Here is a 15,843-nt window from a genome sequence, read left to right on the forward strand (position 1 = left end):
TTTATTGCCTGAATGATATTGCTTCTGTAAAATAAACCCGTATAAGTGTATTTTAAACAAATGGGTGGGAAAGTCTTTTAAATGGTTCGGTAATTATTTAAAATGGCAATGGAAGAATAATAAGGATCTTTCAAGTAATGCGTTGAGTCACACGAAATTAGTTGTTTGATAAAGATGGATATTGTCACTTTTAAAGAATAAGTGATTAATATTTGTAGTAAAGATTGCACATTAATAAAGGTAAACAGATGGAATAGTTAGAATTTTATCTTTCTAACTATTGGTATTCATGAAACATAAGCTCCATGCAATGATCTGACAGCCCATTTTTGTTGCTTGAAAATTCTTTCTGACTTCAGTTCCAAGAGATGATAATTTACTGCAAACGGTAATGTATATGTATTTACTACATGCCAATGTACGTAGGCAAAATAAATATTAAATAGTTTTATTATCTTCTTCCAAAGCAAAACGATAGGATTTAAGTTTTGCAAACAAAATTACTTTGATCGTTTCAAGAGAATTGATAATCTCATAAAACACGCAGAAATTTGGCTACATAACCAAATATTATTGTTATCATTAATGATAATTTCATCCACCTGATTACGTCTACTTGAGAAGTGCAATGCAACGGTTTTATTTATATTTAAAATTAGATAGGTACAAGCTGTTGATTAGATCATTCTTTAAACTGTTAATGCAGAATTCTCAGTACTTTGAAGTAGTTATCTTCGGATATGGATGCAGTTTATATTTATAGATTTGCGAATGTAGATGCATTTGAAATTGTTTGCAAAGAAAGTAACTATAATTAGTTCAAAATTTTGAGGCAAATCACTAATAACAATAAAAAAGCGCGATCAAGAGCTCTTCCAAGTGGCAGTCGGAGGGCCACATCTTGAAAAGAAGCCCATAAAATACTGTATTTTTTTTATCAATAAGAAATTTGAAATTAAAAGAGTTCTTTTTATTTACTAAACTCGCAAAAGAATTAGGATGGCATTTTTTAATTATTTAGTTGCTTAATATACTTCCTAAAAACTAGGAAATGGCTGTGATAGTAGGTAATTGTTCTAAAACCATGCTAAAAATTGTTCAATACGTTATTTTTTTTTAGAAACGTTTGAAATCTGTCATAATTTTTCCACTACGTACCTAATAAAATATATAAAAAATTGGCCTATAACTTTGAAAATTAAATGCTTAACCTCTGATAAGGAAGGGAATAATACCGTAAATCTTAAGGCACCTGAAATATTTCATAATTAATTTTATAAGTGATCTACAAGTTCTTTTAAAATATCAGCAGAAATTTGATCAGTACGTATTATAATTATTAATATTAAGCAGGAATTTTCTCTCTATACAATATTTAGCAACCTGAATATCAACAGAAAATAAGGAAGATGATTCAATGTTATTGTCAATTGAGATACTGGAAATGAATTTATTAAGCTCTTTAGCTATATTAATAAGAAATGACTTAACAGAAGTTGAGTTCTTTTGTACTTTTGGTGAAGTTATATGTCCTGTTTTATTCCCAGATCCGCTTTTACTTTTAATAACTCCCTACATAGTTTAGAATTATTGTTTTAATTAGAATGTAAATTATCACATCTTTAAGTATTATGAGTAATTCTGAGAAAAGTTCCTTTTTTCAAAGAGTCATAATTTTCCAAATAATTTTGAAGTTATCAGACAAATTATATTAACATTCCAAGGAATTCCTTATCTTAGAGTAGATTTTTAGATACCTTTAGTGATCTTTGTAAAGGCAGATAAGCTTAATTATTTTTCATATTTATTTAAAACTCGCTTTTAAATTTATTATATGCTTTATAAATGACATTGTTTCTCTCAATTGTTGGTAATAGCCACGCAGGTCAAAAAAATTAGGCCTATACAACTTAGTGGTGAGTAGAAGTTTTGAGACATTTTACAGCTCCCTGGGCTAAAAAAAGGTTGAGAAACACTGCTTTAAAGTGTTATATTACTTTTATAAAAATATTTTTTTGTGTTTATATTTGATATGTATGTGATACTTCCATACAAATGTATGTGCTGTAAATATAAATATCTGAATATGTGCATAAATGTATCCACGTATACTCGTAAGTATGTATGCATTTACATACAAATTTTGGTTTGAGAATACTGCACTACAAGCAAATATTGTATTATTAAATTCTATAAAAGATTCCAGAAGTTAAATATGTTATCTAAAACATAAAGATAATAGTTGGAAAAATATTTCTAGCTTCAGCATTATTGTTAAAATTATAACGTAATTTTGCTATAGATAGAATTGTTTTGAATACAATTTATTATTTTTAATTTTATTAATTGTGGATAAATTAATAAGAAAGTCACAGAAATTAACTCATTAGATCTACTTTAAAACTTTAATCTCTATGTTGCAAATTGATTATTAATAATTATTGTTTCTAGATTTAACAACTACAACCTGGCAGATCACCTAAGGTCATATCATCTCTGAATTGTCTAATTATATTTCTAATTTAATTTGATACATATTACACTGCATTTATTTTTCAAATAAAATCTTATCATTATTTTTACTACTACCATTACTATTATTTTCATTATTTGTATGAGAAATATTAACTTTAGTGGAGTTGAAGTTTTTTTGAGAAGGAAGAATCAGAATTTGATATTTTAATGAAAAGGCAATTATTTTACCTATTGGCTGATAGATATCTACAAATGGAATAAATACATATATATATATAAAATACAAACAGAAGGAGAGAGAAAATTAATACAACGAAAGCCGACTACAAAATTAAATAAATTATTTATTACGTATGAATATTCTAACTACAAATCCAACCATGTAAAAGTCTATATTGTAGTAAAATTATTATTGAAGTGCATTAAGCCTTACACTAATGCACTGGTATTAAAATATGGAAAATTTATTCATGAATTTGTCACAAAATATTTATATTTATATCGTTTTACGATTTTTTTTTTTCAATAAGTCTTTTAATCGTTTAATTCACTTAAATAACATTGTTTACGTTGGTAGACGAAATATATATATATACTATATACCATATAAACGAATAAATATCAAGGATTTCAAAATTTTTAAACTATATATTTTACCATAAATATTTATTATTACCAATTATAACATTGGTTTAAAAAAATTGCTTCATAAAGAAATAATTCTTGCAGTTGGTTGAGATGATTAATTCGACCTCTTTATTAATGATATGAAATTTTTGTATTATTATGTTTTGTTTTTTTTTTTGTTCAGAGAATAGTTTTTTATTCACTATCTCAAATAAATTTGGGTGTAAAAATTACAGGGTAAAATTTCAACCTTATCCCGAATAGAACAGAAATGTAAATAATCCTGCTGAAATTTGGAAAGAACACAAAGTAATTCAAATGCAAGTTTAAACGTAAAAATCATTTATGAGAACACAATTTTAATATTTAATTCATCTTTTAGACAGATACAACTTTCAATACTTTTCTTCATTTTGTGTTAAAATTAAAGAATCTCAATTTCCAGTTTTATAATAAAATTTTGTCAATTTTGAATTGTACCTACATATTAAGGGAAAAGAAAAGACATTTCCAGTACCAGACGCTATTTTTTTAGTTATTATATTTTTGTACTCATTAGTCGTTAATATGTGTGTTAAATAACAGTGGTTGGTACTGAATCTACGAGTAAAATGTTTTTACTTTTTGCAGAAAAAGCCTTGTGTTTTATAAAATACAATTCCTTTGGAAACTTTATTATTCACATTCTTCTTTTTTTAATAACTTTACTTCTATCGATAAAGATTTACTTCATAGAATAAGGTGTTAATTATTTAATTTTAAATATAATTTAAAAAATGAGATACTTTTTGTGATAGCGTAAGTAAGTAATTCTTCTTAATACATAGCGTTAAATTTGTTAACCTTATACTTCTTAAATTTTTATTTCTCTAATTTTTTTAAATTTTTTACTGGGCGAAAAAAATGGTCGACCAGCCAAATAAATGTGTTAAAAACTGTTTTAACGAATTAACTGTTACGTGTCGTGGAACAATCAATCGATTATTAATAAAAATTTGCTTCCAAGAAAATAAGTTCCGATCTCGATTCTGATAAGTGAATACAAAAACAATTTTTCTTATAAAAAATTATATTTGTCACAATTTATTTCCTTGCCAAAATCATCAAAACGCTAAAATTAGATATAAATTAAGTATCAATATTGTTATAATTGTTGTTGCTAATGTTGTAGAACGTAATAATCTTGTCACTGCATGAAAAATGGAAAGTTAGATTCAACGTTAAAAAGAGATCAAGGACAAAATTTTAATAAGGACTGATATAAGAGAGGAAAAGTGATTACTGCTTCGGTAGATATCAACTAATCTCTCCGGATACACTTTAAAATGCGCAAAATTTATCAGCATATAAATACATGAACAAACCTTAAGCACAGAGATTTTGATGATCCAATTACCTCCAAATGTGATAAATAAGATCTTAGTTTTTGTCGTAGTAGCTCCTGAAATAAGTATTGTCGCGTTCAATTTTTTGAAGTTAAACATAGAAGAGTTTTATGTTACAACTAAGACATTTGAAACGGTGACACCTGCATCTAATGATAACTATGTAAAACGATTCAAAAATGTTTTGTAAACACAAAATTAATAAATGTGTTGGTGAATATATTTGATGAGTAATAAAAATTTCAACAATTTGTGCATTTAGTTTCATGCATTATTAATCTCATTATCTTTGTTAAAAATTCAAGTCCTTTCTAAATTAATTTAAAAATTTAGAAAACTTTTTCCATTCACCACAGTTTCTTCTGTTAACCACTGTGATTTTACTTCATGTTCGAAAAAGTCAATAAAAACTGTGGGAAAGTAATCTTTTTTGACTACGTTTTAACCTAATTTGGAATTAAATTCTTACGAAACGCCCAAAAAATTCTGAAATTATGTTTTTATTACCCTGAAGTCTTTAGATCAATGATTTTCCGTTATCGACTTTCTACACGGAGTGGTTATTTCTGTTAGGGATAATAATTTTTAGTTTAATTTAACAAGTATCGTTACGTGTGGTAAGAAAAGTAAAAATATATGTATATGTTTAACAAATACGCTGAATATATATGTGATAAATAATCATTTACGTCGTCGATGTAGTTATATTCGTAGTTTTTTTTAATTTCCACTTATTTTTCCCACTAACAATGGTTACATTTAGTTTCTACACATATTACATTATTTCTATTTATGAAAAGTAAGATACTGATAAACTGTTAAGTTAACAAACAACTGTCTATGATCAAAATAGTTATTATTTGATAAAAAACAGCTGATAACTAGATCAATACACTCGATCCAGTAACGCAAACCCAGGCAAAAATAGTTGTTGCCAGTTAATAGTACGTATATTTTAAAATACTGTTACCCTTTCACAAAGACTTTAATTCGAAGTATGTTAAAAAGTTACCATCAAAGTTTATTTCTATTAAATGTTTTAAAGTAAAATTTTAGTGATATAAATGAAATTGCTCAGATAACAGAAAATAAATGGGGAAATAAAATAAAGAAAAATGCTTTATTTTCCTTCAATTTCTTTTTCATCGCTATTTTGCCACAATTTTAAACAGAATCATAGACATAACTTGAGTAGTTATAAATACGTACAGCTTTACTTTATTAATATAAAGTGAAAATGGGAAGCGTGTTGCACGTAACGCCTTGATGGAGGTGCAGTAAAACCATCGTATTGCTGGTATTATCTGGCTGGACGACTTAACGGTGTGTCTGCGTATCCTCATGTAATCCTTCTGTAAAATACGTTTTTATCTAAAATTGATGAAAGATGACTTTTTTTAGAATAGTGAATCTTTGATGGTAATTACTTTTTAGTTTGTTATAATTTCTATAACTGAAATGAAACGACTAGCACTAGATAGGGAATCTTGGAGAGCTGCATCAAACCAGTCAAATGACTGAAGACAAAAAAAAAATAATTTCTATATAGTGACTGCTTTTACATAAACTACTAAGATTTTAAATTACATTAACATTTTAAATTACATTAAGCTTTTACATTAACTACTAAGATTCTAAAAAAGATTAAGTAGCTTTAGGTATTTTTTTGACAACTATTTGATGATGAATCGATTTGACAGTTTTATTTTATCGACTTTTATAATATAAGGAATACACTAGTAAATGCTTTGTGGATTCGGGAATATATGTGAACCAGTCCTAATAAAAAATATTGCCTCATATGTATTATTCTTTTTTGATAGTTAAAAACTGTCAGATAACTATAGTTCACCGGAATCCGAATTGATAAAATTACTTAAGAATGAGCTAACTGATATTAATTTTTTTTTTTAATTTCAAGCGACATGTAAACTTTTTACTTCTTTTAAATACTCGTACGTTATTTTTAATTATTTTTGAACATTTTTTAAACTATCCTGTTTTAATTAGTTAGATGTTAATTTGAGTTACGTTAATACAGATGAAAATAAACTGTAATATAATCCTGAACATTTTTAAATGAGCAACATTGTCTATATTATTTTATAACATCAGTTTCAATGTTTGTTTTAATATTTCTTTGTTTTGTAATAATTTTTTAATCTTGTTAAAATAATTCAAATTGTTTTAGAAACAACAAACAAGTCTGAAGTCTAATTATCAATATAAAATTCGAAAAAAGGTACTTGTGAGAATTTTTGGTGGATTTCTCAATACATTAAATATCATAATAAATTCTAGTGGTACAATCACACAATTAAGTATCCCAGCTGCAAAATTCATATTTTAGGAAGATTATTAATCACTCATTTTTGGTAAAAAATATATTTACTATTGTTTATCTCAACACAATTTCTACTTTTTTGTGTAAAAGGAAGAAATATGGGAGATATCTAAAAATAATTTAAAAAGTAGCTCGTTTATTTTACAAAAAAAAAGGCAATTTAATTTATTTTGGGAGTCAGTAAACTAACTTACAGAACAAGTAAACATCTTACAGAAAGTTATTTTTTTGCAGAATATTTTCACAATCTATTGTTTGAATTTATTTTGCAACATTTATCTTTAAAAATATTAAAGATGTTGATATTTATTGTTCCTTCGTAAAGGATAAATCTACGTATACTTTAATAGAACGGTCTTTCAGCTGACTGATCATAATTATAGAGAAGAGGTGGATATTCTATTAATAAATTTTATTTTTTTTAAATATTGCCAATAATAAAAATCTGAAAACATTAAAAAAATTCGAAATTAATTAATTAATTTTTAGCAGTTTAGTTATGTGGTGTATTTTAAGTACCATATTTCTCAAGAAATTCGTAACTGCATCTCCTGGGTAATTTCTATTTGTGTTAATTTTGAATTACACTTTAATATAAATTTTTGTATTTTAAATACAATCGTTCTTTCAATGATTTTTATAAAAGCGAATAAATTATTATTACAAACTGATGCAGTGGTCTACGCATAGTCAATTAATTTGTAGCCAATAACACAATAAGAAAATATCTGTAATTACATGCTTTAATCGCAAACTTATTTTTAATCACAAAATGCAAAACAATGACAATAATGCATATGTATGTACCAGATTCCTCAGAATACATATTGGCGCAAAAAAAATATTTTTATAAAAGTGGCTTAATAGTGTAGCTCTTTAATCTGGTAAAGCAAAACATTTTTGAGGGGAAAGGGTTTAATAAATGTTTTCTATTAAGATAATAAATGTCAAATACATCCTGCAAGTGAAACCTAATCAGGACCAAGTTTAATTTGTTTGATAAATTAAGCAGTTAATTATACTAATTTAATAATTAAGATAAAAAGGAAGAAGAATAATGGAAATGTTAATTTATATTATGATTGTGTCCTTAAAATGAAACTTTCTGCATAAATGATACTGTGCTTTATTGAAGCTCTAAAACATACTTATTTATGACTAAGATGTTGTTATTGTAAACAGGTAAATTATCTGAAAATTCTCCCATAAAAATAAAGTTAATATTCTTGTAACTGAATTAATGGAAAATATGGCATTTTAATTTTTGATTATTTAAAACTGTAATTAACTGCAATTGAACTGTAATAGTAAATGTGTGTATAAGACAAAACTTAAATTTCAGCATAAAATCGTTTAAAATTTAGTAGAATGGAGAAGAAATTGGTATTTTACATGCAATATTTTATTTATTTGTTTTAATTTAAATATTCCTCAAAGAAAATCTTTTCCTCAGAAACATTAATGAAATTACATTTATTAATCATACTTGCCGTGATGTGATTACCACGGGTTCATTCACCTAAATAAATAGCAAGTAGTATTCTAACACCTACTGTATAACGTAGGTGTTATAATATGAAACAATGTGAGTCTGAAGAAAATAGTTCACTATTTTAAAATAGTTTTACCATACTTATTCGGATTAAATGAAGCTGTCACAATATTTAATACATTTTTCAATTTATTTTGTTTTATTTTATTTTTCAATTAAATAAAAATTCAGAATTTTTTTCTTGGATAAATGCATCGTGATGTAATTTTTTTTAAGGAAAAATTTTTTTATGTTTTAAATTTACCTTTATATTAGTAATAGTAACGGATTTAACTGATTTTTATTACAAGGACTTTTTCTTAATCGCGTTTGCTTAAAACCCAGGGCCTTAAAGTCAAACTATAAATAGATTTATAAAATTTGTGTTGCCATTCTGTGGTTATCCAATATAGAAAGACATATAAATCTGTAATGTAAATTAAGATATAGTTTTATTTAATTAATTTTAAAAGTACTTTTAAAATATTTCTATTAAACTTTAAAAATTTCATTCTGGGGTGAACGAATTGAATGAAACAATCTGAATTAATTGTAATTGTAAATACCCAAGAATAGAGTTTGAAAATATAAACATAGAATTATTTAGGTCGTTACTTTTGTAAATGTACATTACATTATTTTGTATTATATATAAAATATGTGGTGATTACAAGGTACAGTAACGCTTGTTTGAAGAGATCTGGTTGTTATTATCTTAAGGATAAAATGTTTAACACATTACTGCTATAAAAACCACATAATAGTGTATGTGGTAAATTTTAATAGAGGATCTGCGAGCTGTGGTTAAAACGATCCTCTTAGAGGAATAGACAGGATTTTAATAGGAAAGATTCGTTAAACATGAAAGAAAACGGTTTAAAATTTAAGGATTTCACTTGTCTCATGTAAATTCTGTTTATTGACTAACGTAAATACACGTAATAAAAAACTAAGTAAAAAAGCTTTGAAAATTATAGAGAGCAACGTAGGTAAATATTTATAAATTTTTTAAGGTATATATGATTGCATTCTTACAAAAAACTTAATTTATGTGTATGCCTAAATCATGGTTTCAAACAATTAGTAAATATTAAAGAACGCATTGCATTTATTACAAAAAAAAACTTTAATAAATCAGTTAAACAAAAATCAATGACATTTTAGTTCTTTATTCATGTTTCACATATACTTATTACTAAGGACAGACCAAAAAAAGAATAAATTTTTTATCTTCTGTCGTGGGTCTTTTGAAAGGGGAAAGGTATAATAATCCTTTAACCGTTTGTCAATAATAAGCGAATTTCCAAGAAATTACATATTTTAAAATTTTATTAAACACTGACTCAGCGTTGATAAGACAGGCAAAGTGGTAGTTCTTTGGTTATCTCGGTGTTAGTCCTTTCGTCGCGGTTAGGTCTGCTTTTCGTAGCATTAAAAATCATTTAGACTTAGTAGAGCAATGTGTTTGTGCTACGATTAAGTTAGATACTAAGAATAGTTAATAATCAATCTTAATGAACCGACAACATGGATTATAGATTAGTAATTAGTTCTTGGTTATTTCAACGCTCTTCATATCAGTTTGAAACATCCACTGACAATACAATTATGCTGGCAAGATTTAATCTCTTTTAAGTAAGATTTATCTTAAATCTAAGATTACTTAAATTTAAATCAATACATCTACGTTGTTCAGACACAAGGCAGATCAATTTTGGATGTTTTCTCAGCAAACTGTGAGATTCATACGTTTATAGCAAATTATTTTTTGGTTAATTCATATGCCCCGATTATTTTGTTAACTGCAAGAATATCTGCCGATCTGATGTAGTAAGTGTAAATCATGACCGTCATCGAACCGGTTCTCTTAGCTTATATTACAGAGACCGGAGAAATTAATTAGGAGTGTATTTTTGATTTAATCAGTACTTCTGAGAAAGCAGAAAATTTCAGAAATATACTGTCAGCGCTTATTAATAAATGTACCTTCCTACATCACATATCGACGTGAAAGATATGTGATATGAGTTTAGCTTTGTGGTTTTTAAAGAATTAATTTGTCGCCTTTGAAAAAATAAATTATGGTAGATTTAAAATAACGAGTAATTTAGTTGATTATAAACAATTCTCCAACTAGAAAACGAATGGAAACCTTACTGATTCTTGATGAATTAATCTCGCCTTTGAAACAGAAAGTAGATTTTACTCGAAACTTTTAATCTTCTAAAATCTTTTTCAACAAGTTGATAACCAGAAGAAAAACTTAAGTTCTAAGTTATGCTTCCCATTAGATTTTATTTTTTCACCAAATTACCTTAACTATGACAAATTTATTGAAATATTTTAAGATATAGATATCTACATTTTTAATTTACCATAATAATATTTTTTTATGAAGCACAATAACATTAATAATTGTAACAATAATATTTGATCTAACATAGTTTTCAATTTTACAGAGTTTCTTACTAGACGTCTTAGAATATTATGGGTAAACAAAGAGATTTGCTTTAGTAAAAAGAAAAAAAAGCAATGGGAAAGATCATGTAATGTTATAAAGTTGTGATAAGAATTTTAAAATATCTGATGTCGATGGATTTAATATTTATTAATAAGTTCCGCTATAAAAGAAAACGGTAGGGATTTCTTAAAGCTATATATGATATAAGTTTTTATAACAGTTAATATAAAAGGCATTTAGGAAAGTTTGGTTTATAAAATGTAGAGGAGGTTAAAATATATTTTTAGAAGAGAATTTTATTTATTTTATTCCCATCTCTAAAGCACCATATCAGTTACGATAACCTTTTCGTAGACATTTAACCCAAAGACTTCGTACTTATTCTGATCGTAATTTTTGGAGATTTTTCCGGTTCCTAAAAAAACACTTTTATTCCAAGTCATGGAGAGAAAAATACTAAAAAGCAAGGAAAGTGGCCTAGCGTCATTGATATTCAGAAAAGCGATGCGATTAGAATTTCTTATTGAGGTATAAAAGCTTGGCGTAACAGATAAGTGTAAAACCGTAAGCAGTAACGTTTATAATAAACTTCTAAACGAACATTGTATTTAACAGATTAAGTATATATTTATACACACACAAGTTATTTTATAACGATATTTATTATTTTTAAAAACAAATCTTTATTTTATTATATCTAAAAATTTACATACAGAGATTCATCCCTTCTATAATATATTGGATATACTTTCCAAATAAAATCAATACAATAATCTTACGAATAATGTTAAACTTTTATTCTAAAGTAGTGAGTACAGAATTGTGTCAGATGTGCGTTCTAACAAAGCAAGTTTAAGACCCTTACATTAATGTTAGAAGTTCATTCTAACAGAGTGAATTCAAGACTAAATAAAATTACATACATAACAGGGCTTTAACGTAACAAACATTTCTTAGAATGACTACTATTCCAGGAATAGATACCAATAATAATGTTTATATATGTTAAATATTCTAACGCCTCCATCCCCAAATAGAACATCCGGGGATTGCTGATTAACAGGATCAGGTGGTCTTTGTTTAAATATTTTATAATGCATCACAGAAATAGCAACAATTACCAAAATTAGATACAACAACAAAATTCAAATACATATTTCATTAGTAATGTCTTGTTTTCGAACAGGAGACAAATTATTTAAATTAGTTTTATCAAATTTTTTTAAAGTAAATCCGTGTTTTGAGACTTACCAAACTTTTATTCAATAATATCCAAAACTTTTGGATGCCCGCGACTTTCGCTTGCATACTTTAGCAAAAGAAAGAGAATTTATCAAAATCACTTACTAGATATTATTAGATAGATTACTAGATTACTAGATATTATTTTTACTTGTTCTAACTGTCTTGTCGGAATAGAAATAAATTTATAGAAATTATAATCTAACTGTTCCACAACTGACAGCTTAACAAAACACACTATTTTCTTAGAACTAATCTTACAACTAACGTTTAATAAACTTCCAAACTCTCTTGTATTCTCTAATTTCGATTCCAGTGGAAGTTGATTAACACAATATTTAAAAACCTTTTCTATTTGATTATATAATTCTCTAGTTGATATGCTGGGATGCAGCGTTCCTAATTTACAAAATGTCAAAGAATTCTCAATATCTTGAACGAAACTTAATAATATTAAACAAGATATTTAACTGATTAAGGTAATCTCTTCATTTTTCTAATCGATAAAATTAAGGCATTTTTATTCATCACTAGATATTTACGTAATTCCTTTAAATTTTCTTTAATTATACTGTTTTATTAAATAGAGTACTGGTTATCATTAATCTGACTTACAATATCATCTTTGTATTTTATTTGTTCTAATAAATTTTCTCTATCACACGCATTTAAATTGCCAGAAAACAGCTTAACAATTGAACCGAGGTCATTAACGATTCCTATTTTATTTCTTACATTATTACTTAACAAAATTATTTCTAATTTTTAATTTATTAACATTTTCGTGTAATTAATAAATTAAAATAATTACTTACTTCCCTAAACTTATAACTATTGTCATTTACAAAATCTTCTTTATTATTTACATTATACAATTGATTGCTATTAAAGAATTCAATACGTACTTAATAAATATTATTCAATTTTTTTAATAATTAAATACTTTATTATAATGAATGTATGTTTGGTAAAAAGCTTATAATTTCGATAAACCTAATTCTATCGGGGGTACTCCTGAATATGAATGAATTTATTTTAGGAATAGCAAGGATCTGCAACAGGATTTAAGAAACGTTTAGTTTCTCTATTGGAGGAAGAAATTTTCTTTTGGACTTGTTTAATCTTTCGAGGTCGTTTCGACAAATAGATTTTACTTTTTTTATTACAGCCTTGCTTCTACTTCTTCCTTTTTTTGTTGTTTTTTTACTGAATTGACTTTTGTCTATTCTATTTATTTTTTTGTCATACTCTGTTTTTGGACGGTCTTGACGTAAACATCAGGTGGATTTTTGCTAAAGCGTCATTTAGTTTGTTTTTCTTGGATTTTCGTTTTTATTTTTTCATTGATCTTTAAATGTTTATACAATTTTTCCACTTTTTGTTTATTGTTATTAAAATTAATTGTTTCTGACCTGCTCCTGTATATCTACATTTAACAATAATTTCTCTTGATATGTCCGTAAAGAACTTCAAACGGTGTTATTTTTGTAATGGAATGAATACTGCTGTTGTACACGATTATTGCACATTTTATTTTATTTTCAATAGTACCGTTTTTGAATTCTGTTCGGTCAAATTTTGTACCATTATCAGATGTGGAAAATGATAATAACTACTACTATAATAATAATAGCTACTTCTTTTGCTTGTGATCTTGCAATCCGATGTACTTGTGCATACCTAGATAGACTATCTACTTTTGACAAAAATTTCTGTTTTTTAAAAGAAGCACTATGGGTATGAACTATTTGAGGTAGTTTGGAAGGTGGTTGGAGTCAAATTCATTTCTAAATTTAAAGGAATTTTTTCGTATCCTTTTTTTAAATAAATTTCACATTTATTTATATAATTTTTTATATGTAATTTCAAATTCCGGATATAATATTTTCTCTTTTTGTTGATAAGTTTCTTGTATTCCTCTATGATTAGTTTTACGTACATGATATTGTTTAATATTTCTTGCAGTTTTTCTTCATTGATGAAATCTAAAACTCTTTGCACATTTTACTAATTGTAATTGGCAACAAATAAATTTTCAAAATACAAGCTATATTTACACTGAACTAAATATTCTTTTATAAAATTAATTATATCATTAACAAATTTATTTTCAGATATTTCTACTGTTAATCTTGTTTTACTGTTATCAAACAATTTTTGTATTTTAATTTGTGCAGGTTATTTTTTTCTAATATTAAGCGATTATTTCAAAATTAAATGGTTCGTCAGTTATTGGTATTTTTGCCACTATTACCTTCAGTATTTGAATACATCGTCTGGTGGAGTTATTCTGGCTGGTGGTCAATTAGTTGAATATATTCGCGAATTTCATCGTCATCTACATTCACAATCATTGATTGGTCATCAAATTCTGGAAAGTAGAAACTAACAGTTTCATTAATAATTTGGTCTATTTTGTTTGTAGCTCATGGCGTGGTTTCAATATTTCTATTTCTTTTATAATTTATATTTAACTGTATTCTTGATAAAGCATCCGCATTTTGATTTTGCTTTTCTTTTTTGTAGACTATTTCGTAGTCAAATTGTTCTAATTTTAATCGCCACCTTAAAAGTTTTGAGTTTGTTCCTGAATAGGAAATAGCCATTTTAGAGATTTATGATCAGTGATTATCTTAAATATTCTTTCTTAAAGATATGGATGATAGTATTTCGTTGCCCAAATTACAGCGAGTAATTTCTTTTTTATTGTGAAGTAATTCGTTTCGATGTTACTGAGGATCCTGATTTGCATCTGCGATGGGTTATGTACATCGTTTATATATTGATTCAACACACCTCTAGCGAAATTGCTGGCATCTCTTGTATGGTTGAATTCTTTCGTAAAATCTTGATATTGAAGTTTCAGCTCATTTCACAACATATTTTTACACACTTCAAAACGTTTAATATAATTTATTTCCCGAATATCTACATTCCCTTTCTCTTTTAAACATTTAGTAAGCGGTTTCGTTATATTAACGAATTTCTTTTTATAAATTTTCTGTAGTATCCTAATAAACAATCCTTTAATTTCTTAAGCGGTCCTTGGTATAGTGTAAGATTTAATTATATTGACCTCATTCGGATTGGGTTTAACACCTGCGGTCACAAGATGTACTAGATAGGCTGCCCATTTTTGTAAAAATTGTTGTATCTAATTCAATTTTAAAGTTAGAAAATCTAAGTCCACCAAAATCTTCTTTAAATCTTAATATATGTTATTCTAAAAATGTACAGTAAATAAATAATATCGTCAAGAAAATAAGGAAAATTTCATTTTGAATTCCGCATAGTATATTATTCATTCACTATTTGTTGGAAGGTTGGTGAGTTAATCGGAATAGTATTCTCAAACATTCGTAGTATATAGTTTCAGTGGAGAACTTCGGTTAGTCTATGCTACTCGTGCCAATTTCTACTTAATGAAATCCAAGGCGATATCCAATACATGAAAATTCTGGGTTCCTCCTAGCTTTTCTAAAACGTCCGTTATATTTGGTACCGGAAGTTTATCATCTATTGTTTTTGAATTTAATTCCTTTATATCAATAACTAATATAAATTTTTGTTTCCCTGAGGCATCAGGTTTTTCGGTACTATCCAAACTGGTGAGTTCGAGGGTGAATGTGAGGGTCGAATAATTTTCTGATTTAACGTATCTTGGATTTGGTTTTTGAGTACATTCCTATATTTTTTTTCGGGATAGCAATAACTTTGCATATAAATTGGTACTTTATCTGTTGTCAAAATTTTACTTTTTATTTGATTCGTAAACAAA

Source organism: Lycorma delicatula, chromosome 1 (assembly GCF_047948215.1).
Source record: "Lycorma delicatula isolate Av1 chromosome 1, ASM4794821v1, whole genome shotgun sequence".
NCBI lineage: Eukaryota > Metazoa > Arthropoda > Insecta > Hemiptera > Fulgoridae > Lycorma > Lycorma delicatula.